Source organism: Muntiacus reevesi, chromosome 8 (genome assembly GCF_963930625.1).
Source record: "Muntiacus reevesi chromosome 8, mMunRee1.1, whole genome shotgun sequence".
Taxonomy (NCBI): Eukaryota; Metazoa; Chordata; class Mammalia; order Artiodactyla; family Cervidae; genus Muntiacus; species Muntiacus reevesi.
Genome location: NC_089256.1, coordinates 33,681,860 through 33,702,093, shown reverse-complemented (window position 1 = coordinate 33,702,093; position 20,234 = coordinate 33,681,860). Strand labels below are relative to the sequence as shown.

Here is a 20,234-nt window from a genome sequence, read left to right as displayed (position 1 = left end):
TGAAGTGAACAGTGAAGTGAAAGTCGCTCAGTCGTGTCCGACTCTTTGCGACCCGAAGGATTGCAGCCCACCAGGCTCCTCTGTTCATGAGATTCTCCAGGCCAGAACACTGGAGTGGGTAGCCCTTTCCTTCTTCAGGGGATCTTCCTGACCCAGGGATGGAACCCAGGTCTCCGGCACTGCAGATGGATTCTTTACCAGCTGAGCCACCAGCGAAGCCCCATACGAAAGTAGGTATGCACAAACTACTAATGACTCCCAAAGCAGAGTAGGGTACATCTCAGAGAGAAAGTGACAGAGTGGCTGGGTATTGAAGCATGAATAGGAGTCCACTCAGCTACAACAAGGCCGTGTCACAGGCCACAGGAAATGCAAATTCTCAGGTAGGAGGGCCAGCCTTTCAGACGGCCTCACCCTGGGAAGGTGGTGGTGAGCAGGAGGGTCTGACATCCCGGGGGCGTATTCTCAGCCTCCAGCTGCGCGCCAGCAGAGCGGGGCAGGGGGTGTGGAAGGTAAAGAGGGCAAAGGGAAGGAAGGGAAACGGGAGAGAAAGCCAAACGAGACCTCTCGCGCATGCGCGCCGGGAGCCGCGGACGACCGCCGGACGAGCGGCTCCCGCTCAGCCTCGCGCCTCGCGGGCCCCATAGGCCCCACAGGCCCCACAGGCTCCACAGGCTCCACAGGCTCCCAGAACGTCGCGCGCGCGCAGTGTGCGGGCCCAGCGGGCGCATGCGCACAAGGGCGCGGACGCCCGCACCGCGGGGTGCTTAGAGGTGGAGCGCGCCCAGGGCGCGCGGCGGGGGGCGGCCGCCGTTACGGCGTGGGCGTGGTCACGTGGCCGCCGGCCCCCGCGGCCCTCCCCCGCCCTGTTCCCTCTCTGGTCGGGTCAGGCGCGGCCGGCCCTGCGAGCGCCCGGCAGAGGCTGAGGGAAAGAAAGGAGGGGAGGAGGACTCAGGGCGTAGGAGCCGGGGAGCCCTCCCGCGCCACAGGTAACGCGAAAGGACGACGGCGCTGACGGCCGTAAAGCAGCTCGGGCGCCCTGAGCGCCTCCGCCCTCCTCCAGTGCAGCCCCCGCGGGCAGTCGCTCCTGCCCGGCCTCCCCTCAGCGTCTCCGGACGCGTCCAGCACCCCCCTCGCGCCGCCGCCGCCGCCTCCCCCCGGGTGGGCCTGAGGTGTCGCCGCCGCGATGGGGGCTCGCAGCGCCCCCCCGCGTGTGCGCGTCCCGGGCGGGGGGCGGAAGACGGGGCTCCCTCGCCTCGGGGCGCGGGGCTGAGGCGCTGCCCCCCGGTCTACCGCCCGCCTCCCCGCCCGGTGGGGTCTCGGGTGCGACCAGGCTGAGCGTCGCGGCCGAGCCGGGCTCCACTTCCTCCTTGGTCGATTTCCTGGTACCTTTTGGCCCCTTCGCGGGCCGGAAGCCAGACGGGCTCGGAGCCCCCAAGCCTTGTAAAATGCATTCTCTAGGAGAGAAGAAAGCCTTCCCTCCTCTCTCAGGAGGGAAACGTGAGTTTGTTTGAGTACGGCTTAAGTTTCCTTCACCTGTAGGAACATGCAAGTTGAGACCTTTCAGGATGTGAGAAAAACTTTGCAGAGGGTGAACACTGATTTTTTTTTTTTGGTTAACACCCCATCCCACCCTCCTCCTTATTCCTGGAAAAGGGAGCTCTAACCTCTACAACAATTTCTTGAGTCTACAGGTGACCTAAAATTTGTTCAGTACTATCTATTAAATAGTTCCGTTTCTAGGATATATGTTTAAAGTTCACATCTTTTAGATTTTTGGGGGGGAATAATTTTCTGGAAAGTTTAACTGTTGCTGCTAAGTCGTTTCAGTCGTGTCCCACTCTGTGTGACCCCATAGACGGCAGCCCACCAGGCTCCTCCGTCCCCGGGATTTTCCAGGCAAGATCACTGGAGTGGGTTGCCATTTCCTTCTCCAGGAAGGTTTAACTAGCCAACTCCAAATTCTAAATACCGAAATTTTAGAATGCATGTTGCACAACTTTGGGCCGGACTGGCCGAACGGTGGTTTTATTTCTAGACCTAGTCATTCTTTTTTATTCTTTGTCCCACAATATACAGCCCAATATATTATCATGTATTCACTATATATAATAATATAAACATGCCGCTGTTTGTACACAGATACTGACTTAGCATTAAATGTAGGCATTGTTGAAAGTAAACTTTTGAGCACCTTTGATACCAGTGATAAATTAATTTATGTATTAATTGTCGAGGATTTTTTCTGATTCCATGTCTTGGTAGTTTTCATAGTTTCTCTCTAAATTCAGTTGTAAACTAGAGCATTTTTCTACAGCTATTTGCTGTAGAGTCCTGTAGAGTGGTTCTTCTCAAACTTTAATGTGCCAGGGAATCCCTTGAGGCTCCTGTTTAAAAATGCAAATTCTGATTCAATAGATCTGTGTTGCAGCTTGGTATTTTGTGTTTCTTATAAACTGCTTGCGGCTGGAGGAGGAACCATTCTTGAGTAGCAAGGATGTATATTACTTGTTTGCTAAGAAATGAAATATATCAGTGAATAAGTGCCTTTTAATAATTCACTTTTGGTGTGGAGGTGGCTTGAGGTAAGAGACAAATGGCAGGATGAACTGAGAGAGCTTGCTTTGGGAAATCCCTTTGCAGAAGCCAAGTTGAGGTCCCAGGGGAAGGTATAGCAGGACTGGGAGAACTCCCTCAACGGGGAAGAGTGCAGGTACCATCTGTACATGCTGTGTGCTGCCTGCATCACCAGGCCTGCAAGTATTCCATGGAAGCTTTGTGTACTTCTCCCTGAAGAACTTGCTCAGCAGTGGGTGGTTGGATCTTTAATCAACATAAAGACTGCATCATACTCTTTGGGATGAAAGTTTCTTTTATTGGTGAACGAATTGAGTTTGTGCTTCTGTCACTTATTCAAATACAGCCTCAGCTGAGTAGCACATGCCTGAGCCTTGGAAGCAAACTTGTGAAAAATTTGGAGTCTCCACCTGTTGAGTTTCCCTAAATATTAAAAAACGAAATTGAAAAGTTTACATTTAAAAAAATGTAAATTGAAAAGTTATAGTTGTCACAGGTAACTTCATATAGTTCATGTACATAAAAATGGTTCTTAAGTGTAGAAAAACTTTATGGAAGTATAACATCAACTACTTTTAGCACTGTGATTTTTACAGTTTTCATTCTCGTCCTTTACTGTTGTTTCTTTTCTTGCTAAATATTATGACAGTACTTTCTTTCCTTCCAGTTTTATTGACATAATTGATAAACAGCACGGTAAAGAATATGCCTGCAGTGTAGGAGACTTGGTTTCCGTCCCTGGGTTGGGAAGATCCCCTGTAGGAGGGCATGGTAACCTACTCCAGTATTCCTTCCTGGAGAATCCCATGGACAGAGGAGCCTGGTGGGTTACAGTCCATGGGGTTACAAAGAGTCAGACATGACTGAGTGACTAACACCCTATATAAATTTAAGGTGTAGTGCATAATGATTTAACTTACATCATGAAGTGATTATTACAGTAAGTTTAGTGAACATACATCATCTCATGTAGAAATTAAAGAGAAAATAATTTTTTTCCCATGTGATGAGACCTCTTAGGATTTATTCTTAACAGCTTTCCTGTATACTGTAAAACAGTGTTAACTATATTTATTGTGCTGTACATTATATCCCTAGTACTTATTTGTCTTATAACCATTTGTCTGTCTTCATCCAGTTCTCCCATCCCTTTACCCCTGGCTCTGTTAACCACAAAGCCTGATCTCTTTTTCTGTAAATTTATTTTTGAAGTATAATTGACCCACAACACTGTTATTACCTGTTACACAACATCTAGTTGCAATATGTCACCCTACAAAGATATTATATAGTTATTAACTATATTGCTCACACTGTTCATTTATTTTGCAACTGGAAACTTGTACCTCTTAATCTCTCTCCCTGTTTCATTCCTCTTCCCACTTCTCTTGCAACTACCTATTTGTTCTCTGTATGTATATACCTCTGTTTTGATTTTGTTAAAAATTAAATGTTTGGTCATTTGATTTTGTTTTTTAGATTTTGCATATAAGTGAAATTATGCAGTATTTGTCTTTCTCTCTCTGACTCATTTCACTTAGTATAATACTTTCCAGTTTATTTTGAATGGCAAGATTCCTTTTTATGGCTTAGTAATATTCCATTCATGTTTTTGTTCTCTTCAGATAAATATCCTAGAGTGGAATTGCTGGATCTTTGGTACTTTTAATTTTTTGAGGAATCCACAAAGGTTCCTTTTTTCCCCACATCCTCACCAACACTTGTTATTTGTTTTCTTTTTGATCATAGCCATTCTGACTGATGTGAGGTGATATCTCAGTGTGGTTTTGATTTGCGTTTCTCTAATGATTAGTGATGTTGACCATGTTTTCATTTCCCTGTTGGCTATATCATCTTTGGAAAAAATATCTGTTGTGATCTTTTGTACATGTTTTGATCAGGTTGTTTGCTTTTAGATATTGAATTGTATGGGCTCTTTTTAAGTTTTGGGTATTACACCCTATATCAGATAAATGATTTGGAAATATCTCTTATTCATTAGGCAGTGTTTTCATTTTATTAATAAATGTAATAGAGGGTGAGATGGCTGGATGGCATCACCGACTTAGTAATCTCTGGGAGTTGGTGATAGACAGGGAGGCCTGATGTGCTGTGATTCATGGGGTTGCAAAGAGTTGAACACTGCTGAGTGACTGAACTGAACTGAACTGAACCATCTTGTTGGGGCTTCTCTTTTGTCCTTGGACATGGGGTATCTTTTTTTTCTGATGGGATCCAACATTCTCCTGTTCATGGTTGTTCAGCGGTTAGTTATAGTTTTGGAATTCTCACAGGAGAAGATGAGCCCACGCCCCCTCTGCCATCTTGGTAGCTCTGACTTGTCTGATAGCTAGAGTGGTGGTATAGACCAAGAAGAGAAGGATGTAATAGAGGAAACTCTGGAAGACTGGTGTACTGGCATGGAACTCTTCTGACAGGTACTTGCTGGTCAAGCTAATCCCACAAATAAGAGGGATAACACCTGGCCTAGAGCCACAGAGATTACCATCTCCCTGTTCAGCACTTTGCGGACCCTCTGGCACACACTGGCCAGGAATGAGGCAGACAGGCTCCTGCTGCTGCGCCGTTTCCCTCAGCCAGCAGGTTCTCGATGGTGGTCACCTCCTGATTCAGTGAGGATCATTGCCATGGAGGCACGGTGTGGCAGTGATAAGAATGTCTGTGCTGGGGAAGTGCGTGGAGGACATGGTCCAGCGACCGTGGTCTGGGGAGGCGGTGCTGCTGGCCAGGCAGCGAGGCACTGGTCATGGCAGACACCCTCTTCCCACAGCACAAGAGAGGGCTCTACACAAGGACATCTCTAGATGATCAGTACAGAGATCAGATTGATTATATGCTTTGCAGCCAAAGATGGAGAAGCTCTATATCGTCAGCAAAAACAAGACCAGGAGCTGACTCTGGCTCAGATCATGAACTCCTTATTGCAAAATTCAGACTTCAATTGAAGAAAGTAGAGAAAACCACTAGACCATTCCAGGTATGACCTAAATCATATCCTTTACAATTATACAGTGAAAGTGACAAATATTTTCCAGGAATTAGATCTGATAGAGGGTCTGAAGAGGGTCTGAGGGACGGAGGTTCGTGACACTGTACAGGAGAAGGTGACCAAAACCACCCCCAAGAAGAAGAAACGCAAAAAGGCAAGATGGCTGTCTAGGGGGCCTTATGAATACTGAGCAAACAAAGAAGAGACGTGAAGAGCAAAGGAGAGTAGGAAACAGGTGTCCATCCGAGTGAGTTCCAGAGAACAGTAAGGAGAGAGAGAGAGCTTTCCTCAGTGATCAGTGCAAAGAAATAGAGGAAAATAATAGAGTAGGAAAGACTAAAGCTCCCTTCAAGAAAATTACAGATACAAAGAGAACACTTCATGCAAAGATGGACACGTTAAAGAACTGAAATGGTACAGACCTAACAAAAGCCCAGATATTAAGAAGAGATGGCAGGAATACACAGAAGAAGTATACAAAAAAAAAAAAAAGATCTTAATGACACACATAAACACAATGGTGTGATCACACACCTAGAGCCAGACATCCTGGAATGCAAAGTCAAGGGGGCCTTAGGAAGCGTCACTTTGAACAAAGCTAGTGGAGGTGATGGAATTCCAGTTGAGCTATTTCAAATCCTAGAAGATGGTGCTGTTCAAATGCTACACTCAATATGCCAGCAAATTTGGAGAACTCAGCAGTGGCCACAGGACAGGAAAACGTCAGTTTTCATTCCAATTCTAAAGAAAGGCAATGCCAAAGAATGTTCAAACTATTGTATGATTGCACTCTTCTCACATGTTAGCAAAGTAATGCTCAGAATTCTCCAAGTCAGGCTTCAACATTACTTGAACTGAGAACTTCCAGGTGTTCAAGCTGGACTTAGAAAAGGCAGAGGAATCAGAGATCAAATTGCCAACATCTGATGGGTCAAAGAAAAAGCAGGAGTTCCAGAAAAACATCTGCTTCATTGGTTATGCTGCAGCCTTTGACTGTGTGGCTCACAACAAACTGTGGGAATTTCTTCAAGAGATGGGAATAGCAGACCACCTGACCTGCCTCCTGAGAAACCTGTATGCAGATCAAGAAGCAGCAGTTAGAACTGGACATGAACAATGGAATGGTTCCAAAATGGGCAAGTAGTATGTCAGGGCTGTATATTGTCACTTTGTTTTTTTAACTTAGATGAGAGTACATCATGTGAAATGTTCTGCTGCTTGAAGCACAAGCTGGAATCCAGATTGCCAAGAGAAATATCAATAACCTCAGATGTGCAGATGACACCAACCTTACGGCAGAAAATGAAGAAGAACTAAAAAGCCTCTTGATGAAAATGAAAGATGAGAGTGAGAAATCTGGCTTAAAACTCAACATTCATAAAACTAAGATCATGGCATCTGGTCCCATCACTTCATGGCAAATAGATGGTGGCAACAATGGAAAAAGTGACAATTATTTTCTTGGGCTCCAAAATCACTGTAGAAGGTGACTGCAGTCACAAAATTTAAAGGCGCTTGCTCTTTGGAAGAAAAGCTGTGACAAACCTAGATAGCGTATTAAAAAGCAGAGACATTACTTTATCAACAAAGGTCCATCTAGTCAAAGCTGTGGTTTTTCCAGTAGTCATGTATGGATGTGAGAGTTGGACCATAAAGAAAGCTGAACGCCGAAGAATTGATGCTTTTGAACTGTGGTGTTGGAGAAGACTTGAGAGCCCCTTGGACAGCAGAAAGATCAAACCAGTCAATCCTAAAGGAAATCAGTTCTGAATATTCATTGGAAGGACTGATGCTGAAGCTGAAGCTCCAAAACTGGCAATCTGATGCAAAGAGCCAGCTCATGGGGAAAAAGAAGCTGACTTATGCTGGGAAAGATTGAAGGCAGGAGGAGAAGGGGATAACAGAGGATGAGATGGTTGGATGACATCACCGACTCAATGGACATGAGTTTAGGTAAACTTCAGGAGTTGGTGATGGACACGGAGGCCTGGCGTGCATGGGGTTGCAAAGAGTCAGACACGACTGAGTGACTGAACTAAACTGTTATCCTTGTCTGACCTTGGTATCAAGGTAATGTTGGCTTTATGGAATGGGTTCAGAAATGTTTCTCTCTGCAATTTTTTTTGGAATAGCTTGTAAAAAATAGATGATAACTCTTCTGGAAGGTTTTGGAAGGATTCATCTATGAAGCTGTCTGATCCTGGACTTTTATTGTCAGGAGTTTTTAAGTTACTGATTCAGCTTCATTAGTGCTAATTTATTAGTTTATATTTTGTATTTCTTCTTGTTTTGTTTGGGAAGTGTACCTTTCTAAGAACTTGTCCATTTCTTTTCAGTTGCCCATTAATTAGTGTAATCCATTATGATTCTTTCTCTGGTGTTGGTTGTAACTTTTTAAAAATTTCTGATTTCCATTTGCATGGAGTACCTTTTTTCATCCTCTTAACTTTCAGCCTACGTATGTCTTTACATCTGACATGAGTCTCTTTTTAGGCAGCAGGTACGTGGGTCCTATTTTGTGTCTATTCAGCCACTCCTTTTGCTTGGAGCATTTAGTCCATTTACATTTAAAGTTTTATTCATAGTTGTGTACTTATTGCCATTTTGTAGTTTTCTGTTTTCTTTAAATAAGTTTTTTGTTTCTGTTTTTCTTCTTTTTATTTGATGACTGTCTTTAGTGTTATTTTTGTGAGTCTTTGCATGTGTATATAGAATAGACTTTTGGTTTATGAGTAACGTAGGGTTTATGTGTTTGTATCTATATATGTATACACATTTTTATCCTATATATATACATAATTATTTTACATTGATGATCTTTTAGGTTCTAATGCATTTTAACAACCTGGTATTTTTAATCCTCTCCCTCCAGCTTACTGTTTGTGATGTTGACATCATGTTTTACATCCTTCTGTTTTGTTGATCCCTTAACTATTTTGGTTGATTTTAACAATTTTTGTCCTTTTACCTTCCTACTAGCTTCATAAGTGGTTGATTGGCTATCTTTACTGTTTATTTGCCTTTACCAACAAGTTTTCCTTTTGTAATTTCCTTCACGTGTTAGTTTGTAACCTTTTTTTTTTTTTTGCTTAGTTGAGTCCTTGTAACATTTCTCATAAAGCTGTTTTAGTGGTGCTGAACTCTTAGCTTCTGCTTGCCTGTCAAACTTTTGTTATCTCCATCCTATCTGAATGAAAGCTTTGCCAGGTAGAGTATTGATTCTCCTTTTAAGTAGATTGTTCCACTTCTTTCTATCCTATAGAGTTTCTGCTGAAAAGTCAGCTTATAGCCTTATCAGACTTTTCTCATACAACTTGTTGCTTTTTCCTTGCTGTTTTTAATATTTTCTCTTAATCATTAGTTTTTGGCATTTTAGGTACACTGTGTCTTGGTGTGATCCTCTTTGGGTTGATCCTGTTTAGGATTCCCAATGCTTCCTTAACTTTGATGTCTCTTTCCTTTCCCAGGTTAGGAAAGCTTTTAGCTATTATATTTTCAGACATCTTATTTTTCTCCTTCTCTTCTCCATCTGGGACCAGTTTAATCTGAATGTTGGTACACTTGATGTTATTCTAGCAGTCTCTTAAACTTTCCTGACTTATTTTTCTTTTTTCTCTTCACCTTCAGTGATTTCTGCTACTTTGACTTCCAGCTCACTGATCCGTTCCTCTGTATCGTTTAGTCTATTGTTTATTCCTCCTACTGTATTTTTCATTTCAGTTATTGTATTTTTCATTTCTGGTTCTCCTTTATGTTTTCCAACTCTTTGTTAAAAACTTCTGACTTTTTATTCTGTTTATTCCGTGGTCTCCCGAGTTATTTGATCATCTCTATAATCATTGATTCCCTGGTGGCTCATCTGGTAAAGCAGGTTTTACTGCCTGCAGTGTGGGAGACCTGGGTTCCCTCCCTGGGTGGGGAAGATCATTACTTAACTCTTTTTGGGGTAGGTTGCTTATCCTCACTTAGTTCTTCTGGGGTTTTATTTTGTTGCTTCATTTGGAACATATTCTGCTGTCACCTTATTTTGCCCAGTTTGCTGCTGTTATATATCTGATAAGTTCTGATCTTGGAGAAGAGCCGTTTTGTAGGAGACGTCATGTGTCCCAGCCCTGCACTCCCTCTGGTCACCAGAGCTGTGTGCTCTAGGCGTCACCTCTGTGGGCTGTGTACATCCTTTGGTGACGAGCTGACCACTTTTGGTGGTCTGGTAGGCACGACTGGCCCCTGGCCTGGTTGCCGGGGTTGTGTCATGAGACAGCTGGCTTTGGGTTCCTGGAGGTCCTGCAGCTCGTGCTGATTCACTGGTGGGTGGAGCTGGGTGCCCGGTGGGTGTGGTTCCAGGGGTCCTAGCACTGGAGTCTGCTGGTGCGCAGGGCTGGCTCCTGACACGGCCAGCTTTGAGGTCTGAGGTGCTCCAGGGGACTGTATTGCGGGGTGACTGGCTGAGGGGTCCAGGGTGTCATGGAACTTGAGCCCCTGGGGCCCCTGGGACCAGTTCTGTGCTAACTGGTGGGTAGGGCCAGGTTCTGCGTTCTCCGGTCGAAGGGCTTTGGGTCCTGGAACGGGTGTGCGCCCACCGGTAGGGGTGGGTCAGTTCCTGACACAGGTCGCTGTGGAGTCTGGGTTGTTCTGAAACTGCTATTGACCTGCTGGCGGGTGGGGCTGGGGCCCAAGATGTCACCTACCAGGGGGTGAGTCCGGAGCTTGGGGTTAGTGCTGGCCCACTTGTGGGTGGGGTGGTGTGACAGTACTTCTAAGTGCCAGGCACTGTCCTGAGCAGTTCATGTATCTTAGTTCGTTTGATCCTCATAAGAACCTTGAAGGAAATTGAAGCAGAGAGAGAGTAAAAGTCATATGCCAACACAGAACTGGGATTCTGACCAACTCTAGAGTCCATGCTTTTAACAGTCTTTTCTTTGCTGCATTTAAAAAATATAAATCAGTGATACTCTTAAATCCTCCTTTCCTAGTAGTACTGTTGAGAATTAAGAGGTTGACTTTGATTTTCATTTGTTGGTAACTTATTGTACTAATGAAAACGATGAGGATGACTTTCACTTTAAAACTCAAATTTGTCATTCTTTTTTTTGTAATTCACCCACTTCAAAACTAACTGCCTCAATGCTTGTAATTTTTTCTTTATGAGATTGAAATTTGCAGTGGTTTGTCTGTGCTTTTTTGCTGGACTAGTCTCTTAAGTTTGTGTCATTGTTAAAAGTGAAAGTGGTACCTCTTTCCTTTTGAACCTGCAAGTTTTGAATCCTTCATTTCCTGCCAGTACCTGTCTCCTTTCCCCAACCCCCGCTCCATGTGTACATGGTAGATTTATTATTCTAATATTGAACGATTGACTGGATTACAAACTTTTTATTTGGCCAGTAAGGACAGTTAGAAAATAAGCTTTGGTCATCATTACCATGTTGAACACTGAGAAGGTAAGAAGGACAACCCCAGAATAATGAATGATATTTCAAATTTAGTAATTTGTGTTTTGTAAAGAAATGGACTGTCATGTGTCCCTTATCTCGTTCTGTCTCAGACCACTGAAAACCATCCCATGTCATCACTGGTCTGGGGAACGGTGCTTGTCCAGCCGCTCTGGGCCACTGAACGTGGGGAGGTCATTAAAGTGGCAGTGCGGTGCAGTGTGTGTCCTGGAATTTGAGAACTGAGAGGCTGTGTATGGGCCTCGTTGTGGGAGGAGAAAATTGGGGAGGCGGAGTGTGGAGAGAGGGTCTGTGGCTGATCCAACGGCATTAATTTTCTATTAACTGGGATAATGGTGAGTTTTGAGAAGGAAATCAGTATAACAGCAAATCTGTATTGTGCATATTTTTCCTACACTTGTTTTTAATAGCAGTACCTCTCATAATGCCCTGCTGGCCAGTTAACTTGGCTGTACAGTTCCTCACTTTTCTTATCTTTTAAGTGAGGATAGTGATAGAAGCTACCTTACAAAGTTGTTTTGAGGATTAAATGAGTATATGTGTGTTTATATGTGTGTGTGTAAACACATAAATTATGCAATATACGTGGGTTATCGGAGAAGGCAATGGCACCCCACTCCAGTACTCTTGCCTGGAAAATCCCATGGACGGAGGAGCCTGGTAGGCTGCAGTCCATGGGGTCACTAAGAGTCGGACATGACTGAGCAACTTCAGTTTCTCTTTTCACTTTCATGGATTGGAGAAGGAAATGGCAGCCCACTCCAGTGTTCTTGCCTGGAGAAATCACAGGGACGGGGGAGCCTGGTGGGCTGCCATCTTTAGGGTCGCACAGAGTTGGACACGACTAAAGCGACTTAGCAGCAGCAGCAGCAGCAGCAGCAGCAGCACATGGGTTATACTTGTGCTGTTCTTACATATGTAAATATTGTATACCATTGGCAGGGGATGGGTTCCGGGACCTCTCTGGATACCAAACTCTATGATGCTCAAGTTGCTTATATAAAATGCATAATATTTGTATATAATATACACACATCCTCTCAGATACTTTAAATCATCTCCAGATTACGTATAATGCATATAATACAATGTAAGTACCATGTAGCTGGTTGTCAGAATCCAGCAAAGTCAATTTTTGCTTTTTTGGACTTTTTGGAATTTTTTTTTCCCTGAATATTTTTTGATTTGTGATTGATTGGATCGGCAGTTGCAGAACCAGAGTATATGGAGGACCAAATACATATACATAGAAATGCTTAGTTAGTATATATATATATAGAAATATATAGAAATGCTTAGTCGTTTGTTGTTTGTGATAATTATGATAAACTAGTTGTGGTGTATCTATCTAAAGAAAGTGCTGTGGTGAGTGACTGTCTTAGGTCAAATAATCTAGATGGCCATAGGAAAAAAGTCCGTCCCCCCCCCCCCCTCGCCCGCCCCCTCCCCCCCCGCTGTTATAAAAAGTGTTGCTTACTGTGGACATTTTATAGAAATGAATGATCAAAAATAATCTCCTGGGACCTCCCTGCTGGTCCCGTGGTGTAGACTCTGCTTTCTAATGCAGGGGTGCAGGTTCGATCCCTGGTTGGGGAGCTGAGATCCCAAATGCCTTGTGGCCAAAAAACCAAACAAAAACAGAAGCAGTATTGTAACAAATTCAATAAAGACTTTAGAAATGGCCCACATGAAAAAAAAAATCTTAAGAATACAGTCACCTGGACTGTTGGATAATTCTTAAAGTTCTCTTCAGGGTTAGGGTTATAGTGTTTTGAGAGAGGCTGGGAATTAAGTCAGGTTTGTAGTCCAAGTACTGTTTAGAAAGCCAAGTAACAGATGTTGATTAATGGAAATGTTTGATGTTTTAGTGTTACTAAACACTTTGCCCCTAAGTAAGATAAAAAGATTAAACCAAAAGTAATGAGGTCTCCACTTGTAAATAGTGGGTCTTCAGAATAACTAGAGGAGTGAGGAGTAAGCTCCCACTTCTCTTCAGGGGGAGACACACTCACCTTTTGATGGGTTGACAGTGATTTAGCACCACAGGAAGACTGAGCCCACTCACAAGCTCTGGCTGCCGAGGCATGCACTCTGCTGACAACCAGTGGGGTCCACATCAGCCCTTTCAGAGGTTCTCAGGATGCTGCCTTTGAAGTTTTGAGAATCTAAGAGGAGTTACTGACATTGCGTCTCTTGCCATGTTGGGGTGAGATAGTGGATAGATTGCCCTGGACTCTTGGTTGGATTTGGGAGTGAAAGTGGATTTAATAGGAGAAGGAAGATGGTACCACTATGTTGGGTTTTGTCTGCTGCATTCATTAAATTAGACTTCTTTTTCTTTTTTTATCTATTTACGTTTGGCTCTGATGGGACTCCGCTGCTGTGCCAGCCTTTCTCTAGCTGCAGTGAGTGGGGGCTGCTCTCTTGTTGTGGGGTACAGGCTCTGGGGCACGTGGGCTTCAGTCGCGGGGGTCCCCAGGTGCTGGAGGACAGGCTCAGCAGGTGTCGCATGGGGCTTAGCTGTGTGACCTGTGCGATCCTGCTGCCCCGGGGATCAGACCTGTGATTCCTGCATTGCCAGGTGGATTCTTTACTACTGAGCCACCAAGGAAGCCCTGGACTTATTTTTCTTCTTGAAGTCCAAGACTCTTGTGATAAGGATGCTCATTTTGATAGGTTGGTGTGTATGGTATAGGAAGGCTTGGGATAAATTGCCTCCTTTCTGCAGTTTTCATTTCTCTTAAGTAATTTAGGATTATCCTAATTTCTTTACTGTGTATTGTGGTATGTACATTGTAGCTATACACAGATAAACATGCATACATGTAGATAATTCTATTTAATTAAAAATGGTTCTTGCTATTCTGTGCTTCCATTCGTTTTTCATTTAGTGTTTTATATTAGTGCTATAACTCTTCCACATACTTTTTGATCACTTCATACTCATTCATTGTTTGAATGGACTGTAAGTAGACCTCCCTTCTTGGACACCTAGCTTCTTCTCAGTCTTTCTGACAAGAAGTGATGCACAGAAATTACTCATGCTCAGTCACTAAGTTGTATCCAACTGTGTGACCCCACAGACTGTAGCCCGACAGGCTCCTCTGTCCATGGGGATTCTCCAGGCAAGAGTCCCAGAGTGGGTTCTCATTCCCTCCTCCAGGGGATCTTCCCAGCCCAGGGATGGAACCCATGACTCCTTCATTGGCAGGTGGATTCTTGACCACTGAGCCACCTGGGCATTCATATCCCTCTGTGCCTGCACATTTTTGTTTATTTAGGAAAAACTGTAGTGAGTGGATTAGCGGGTCAAAAGGTAATGTAACAGTTTTGCTACACTTTTTCAAGTTGCCCACCAGGAAGGCTCGCTCACTTTACACTTTACTGCGGAACTGTCTGAAAGGCCCTGTAACTGCTGTTACTGTCTTGTCTATTTTGATTGCTTTATTTGAATACATGTGACTACATCCCTGTCCCCCTTCTCTTGTCTTCTTACAGTTTTTAACATTTTACGTAGTTAGATCTTGCTCTTCCTTTATTTGTCTTGTAGGCTTTTCCTACTTTATGGTTATATAGCTATTAATTTATATTTATCAGCTATTTTCATAGTTTAAATCTAAAATTTTGGGTTTACAGTTATTCCAAAACATGTTGAATGGCATCGTGTGAAGTAGAGGGTACACAAATTTCTAAGCTCTTTGATCAGCCCGTTTTCTCAGTCCTCCTTAATGGATGACCTATTCTTTCTCCATGGATATCAGGAGCTTTGTCATTTGGTCTTCTATTCAGTCACACAGGTATTTTATTTTTTGTGGTTGTGCATAGGATTTTCCTGTGGGTGTGTGTGCATGTGTGTATCTTTTGTACCAGACAATTGCTGGTAGATAGAAAAGCTGTTGATGTTTCGTGTGTATGTATTTTGTAATCAGTCACTTTCTGACTCTTTTCGTCATCACAGCTTTTCAGTTGATTCTCTTACCTTTTCCAGGTAGATAAACCACTTTTGTAGAGGTCAAACTGTGCATCACTGTGTTGGCTTGAGTGTCAAGCATTGTGAGTTTCTTTTTTTCCGGTCAGATGTGTAATTTTCTACTCCTTACGGTGAGTTTTCTTGTCAAGCCACGATCTTTGTGTGGTCTACTTAAAGTTCTCCAACCTAACGCCTATGATTGTCAAAACCGAGTGTGGTGGAGGCCACTGGGAAGTGATCAGCAGACCAGGAGGCAGCGAAGGTGGGATTGGTGGAGAGGCAGGTGGGGGGAGAGCCAGCGATGGGGCCGTGGCCCCAGCTATTCCTTCTCTGCCCCCCTTTCTGAGTTCTGATTTACTTCATGGACTTGCTTGATTTTGCTCTTCTGTTGATTTTCTGGCTTCCTGTTTTACTCTCCAGATGCACCTTGTTTTCTTTCTTTCATACAGTAACTCTCCTGCCCCTTTTTCCTTCGATCCAGATACACGTGCCGTTGTGGGACCGAGTCCAGAGCAGGCCCTCTAGCTTGTCATCACGAGAACTAGTACAGAGTGCCCTGAACTCGTGGCCATGCTGCATCCTGCTTTGCAAAGCATGTGGCAGGACTTTGATTAAACTTGGGTTTCCTCATAAAATCAAACCACTGCTTTGGAAGGCTTAGTGAAATGAAAGAGGCATGCTTTGTAGACAGATGGGGGGAACTGTAGAGATGTGGCTGGGCTGGGGGATGAGGACTCCAGAGGACGCGGTGAGAGAGGAGTGTTCTGCAGAGTCTGTTGTTTTGGATCTCCAGCTTGCTTTCTTCCCTGAGCTTTAGACCTGGGGATGTGACTGCCTACTGGAGAACCCCATTTTGTGTGGCCCAGGAAGCTCAATTTCAGTATGGGTGCAGCTGAATTTACCATCTTCTTGTAGAAAATCTCCTCCCCCTCCCAAGTTTATTATCTCACTGCAGAGCATCACTGTCTCTTTAGTTTTGATCAGCCAGAAACCTGGCAGTTACACTTTATTCCACTTTCCCAAATTCTTACATAAGAGCACCAGACTGTGGATCCTGCCTCTGGAGTGCACTCTCTCTGTCCCCAGTATCTCCACACTGCTGTACGTCTCTTGATCTCAGATCATCATCTCCTGCCTGCGTTTCTGTGCAGTTTTCCTTTTGGTGTCCCCTGTGGCCGGATGATCTTGTCTGATTCTCGTACACTACAGCGTACAGCCCTTTAATGCAGTCCTCTCAGTGTCCGTCTAGAATTGGCTCCAGGACCCCCAGCAGATAGGCGTGTTCACAGAGGCAGAGGTCACTGGCAATTGGCCTGTGGTGTCTGCGGATTCAGCTCGCCGTGGATGAGATGTGCAGAGCGCCTGCTGGTTCCGGTCAGAGGTGGGCTGTGTCTTCCCTTCTGCTCCCTTCTACTCTGTGATTGCTTTGTCAAGTACTGAAATCTGCATTTGTGCAACTGTTTATGATTTTGCTTGTCTCAAGCTTGAAATATTCTCTCTCAATCTTACGGACTCCAGTGAGGTCTCAGCTTAAATGCCGTTGCTCAAGGAAGCTTCCTTAAACCACTAAGTCTGTTGTGCTCTTCCTGTTTGGCCAAATAACCTGTACTATTCTATATTTATTATATATTAGAATTGTCTTTTTACCTAATAGCCTGTGTCTCACTTTTGAGTGCTCCGTGAGCTCTAAGGCCATGCATATCATCTTTACTCCTACTCCCGGTGCTCTATCTATTAAAAGTAGATGTCCTTATCTTTCTGGCTTACTTCACTCTGTATAATGGGCTCCAGTTTCATCCATCTCATTAGAACTGATTGAAATGAATTCTTTATAATGGCTGAGTAATATTCCATGGTGTATATGTACCACAACTTCTCCTGGCTATTATAAACAGTGCTGCGATGAACATTGGGGTGCACGTGTCTCTTTCAGATCTGGTTTCTTCGGTGTGTATGCCCAGAAGTGGGATTGCTGGGTCATATGGCAGTTCTATTTCCAGTTTTTTAAGAAATCTCCACACTGTTCTCCATAGCGGCTGTACTAGTTTGCATTCCCACCAACAGTGTAAGAGGGTTCCCTTTTCTCCACACCCTCTCCAGCATTTATTGCTTGTAGACTTTTGGATAACAGCCATCCTGACTGGCGTGTAATGGTACCTCATTGTGGTTTTAATTTGCATTTCTCTGATGATGAGTGATGTTGAGCATCTTTTCATATGCTTGTTAGCCATCTGTATGTCTTCTTTGGAGAAATGTCTGTTTAGTTCTTTGGCCCTTTTTTTTAAAAATTTAATTTAATTTAATTTTTGTTTTTATTAGTTGGAGGCTAATTACTTCACAGCATTTCAGTGGGTTTTGTCATACATTGACATGAATCAGCCATGGTGTTACATGTATTCCCCATCCCGATCCCCCCTCCCATCTCCCTCTCCACCGAGTTCCTCTGGGTCTTCCCAGTGCACCAGGCCCGAGCACTTGTCTCATGCATCCCACCTGGGCTGGTGATCTGTTTCACCATAGATAATATATATGCTGTTCTTTCGAAACATCCCCACTTTTTGATTGGGTGATTTACTTTTCTGGAAAGATAAAGAACATTACAGCATACTAACACATATATATGGGGTTTAGAAAGATAGTAGTGATAACCCTATATGCAAAACAGAAAAAGAGACACAGATGTACAGAACAGACTTTTGGACTCTGTGGGAGAAGGTGAGGGTGGGATGTTTTGAAAGAACAGCATGTATATTATCTATGGTGAAACAGATCACCAGTCCAGGTGGGATGCATGAGACAAGTGCTTGGGCCTGGTGCACTGGGAATACCCAGAGGAGTCGGGTGGAGAGGGAGGTGGGAGGGGGGATCGGGATGGGGAATACGTGTAAAACCATGGCTGATTCATGTCAGTGTATGACAAAACCCACTACAATATTATAAAGTAATTAGCCTCCAACTAATAAAAATAAATGAAAAAAAAAAAAGATAGATGTCCTATTACAGGTACTGTTCTAGGTGCTGAAAATAGAGCAGTGAGTAAGAGGCTGTTGCAGTTATTACTGCTGTATGAAAAGCTACTCCAAACCTGAGTGGCTTAAGACAACAGTGACATTTATTTACTCATGATTTTATAATTAGTAAAGGACTTGGTAGGGGAGGCTAATCTCTTGTTTCACTTGGTGTCTGCTCATCGGAGGTCATAGTTTCCACGTCTAAGCTGGCTCACTCACAAGGCTGGCAGTTGATGCCGGGTGTTGTTTGGGAGCTAAAGGAGGGCTGTTGATCACAGCAATGACGTGAGGCCTCTGTGTGCAGCCTGGTGTGACTGGTAGACTCTGAGAGTGAGTGTCCCAGGAACAAGCATTCTAAAAGGAAGGAAGTGCAAGCAGCCAGTGCTTTTAAAGATTAGACTGAAAATTGATGAGCGTTACTTCTCCTGTGTTCCGTTGGTTAAATAGACAATAGCCCTGATTCAATGGGAGGAGAATTAAACTCCATATCCTGGTGGAGAAAGTGACAAAAAATTTATGACCATGTTTAATTAATCTACTTTGTTGTTCAGTCACCTAGTCGTCCCAACTCTTTTCGACCCCATGGACTGCAGTACGCCAGGCCTCACCATCTCCTAGAGTTTGCCCAAGTTCATGTTCATTGCATCAGTGATACTGTCCAGCCGTCTCATCCTCTGAAGCCCTCTTCTTCTGCCCTCAATCTTTCCCAGCATCAGGGACCTTTCCAGTGAGTTGTCTGTGTGCATCAAATGAACAAAATACTGGGGCTTTCAGCATCAGTCCTTCTATTTAATATTCAGGATTGATCTCCCTTAAGATTGACTGGTTTGATCTCCTTGCTGTACCAGGGCTTTCAGGAGTCTTCTCCAGCACTACAGTTGAAATGCATCAATTCTTTGGCGTTCTGCCTTCTTTACAGTCCAGCTTTCACCACTGTATGTGACCACTGGGAAGACCCAGTGGTCTTGACTATGTGGACCTTCGTCGGCAGAGTGATGTTTCTGCTTTTCAACACACTGTCTAGGTTTGTCATTGCTTTCCTGCCTTGAAGAAATTGTCTTCTGATTCATGGCTGCAGTCACCTTCCGCAGTGATTTCGGAGCCCAAGAAGAGGAAATCTGTCACTATGTCTACCTTTTCCCCCTCTGTTTGCCATGCAGTAATGGGGCTGGATGCCATGATCTTAGTTTTTTTTTTTTTTAAGTATTTAACCTTAAGCCGTCTCTTTCACTGTCTTCCTTACCCTCATCAAGAGGCTCTTTAGTTTCTCTTCACTTTCTGCCATTAGAGTGATATCATCTGCATATCTGAGGTTGTTGATGTTACTCCTGCCTATCTTGATTCTGGCTTGTAACTTGTCCAGCCTGGCATTTCTCGTGATGTGCTCAGTGTATAGGTGAAATAAACAGTGACAGCAGACAGCCCTGTGGTACTCCTGTCTCGATCTTGAACCAATCAGTCATTCATACAGGGTTCTGACTGTTGCTTCTTGACCTGCATACAGGTTTCTCAGGGGACAGGTAAGATGGTCTGATGCTCCCATCTCTCTAAGAACTTTCCACAGTGTCTCATGATCCACACAGTCAAAGCTTTAGTATAGTCCATGAAACAGAGATAGATGTTTTCCTGAAATTCCCTTGCTTTCTCTATAATCCAATGAATGTTGGCAATTTGATCTCTAGTTCTTCTATCTCTTCTAAGCCCAGCTTGGACATCGGGAAGTTCTTGGTTCACGTAATGCTGAAGCCTAGCATGCAAAATTTTAAGCATGACCTAGCATGTCCGATGGTTAGCACATTCTTTGGTACTACCCTTTTTGGGAATTGGGATCTACTACATAGACCTAACCTGGAGGAGGAAATGGCAACCCACTTCAGTATTCTTGCCTGGGAAATCCCATGGACAGAGGAGCCTAGTAGGCTTCAGTTCTTGGGATTGCAAAGAGTCGGACATGACTGAGCGACTAAACAACAACAACATAGACCTAAAAAAGAAAAATACTATAAAGATTTTGGATGAGTTAATTTGTTTGTACTTTCAGCCTTCCAAAAGAACCATGATATCAATTTAAAAAATAAAAAATATAAAGTGAAATTTTAAAATGTTAAAAAAATTTTTTTCAGAAGTTTTCATACACTGATATTATATTTCTACATATATTTTAGAAGTGAGATTGTTGTATCTAAGAGCATGTGTAATTTAGATTTTGATACCTA

General features: G+C 43.7%; 1 protein-coding gene across 6 annotated transcripts in view; it reads left to right on the top strand.

Moving 5' to 3' along the window:
* The first annotated feature begins 786 nt into the window (after positions 1 to 786).
* Positions 787 to 20,234, top strand: part of TBC1D5 (TBC1 domain family member 5) — a 565,131-nt gene continuing 545,683 nt past the window's right edge. For 3 of the 6 annotated variants that reach the window (XM_065943321.1, XM_065943323.1, XM_065943322.1), the window contains exon 1: positions 789 to 989. The gene's annotated coding sequence lies outside the window, so the exon portion shown is untranslated. Of the gene's footprint in view, positions 990 to 20,234 lie in introns of all 6 variants that reach the window. The other 3 variants (XM_065943328.1, XM_065943324.1, XM_065943327.1) reach the window with 3 other exon arrangements.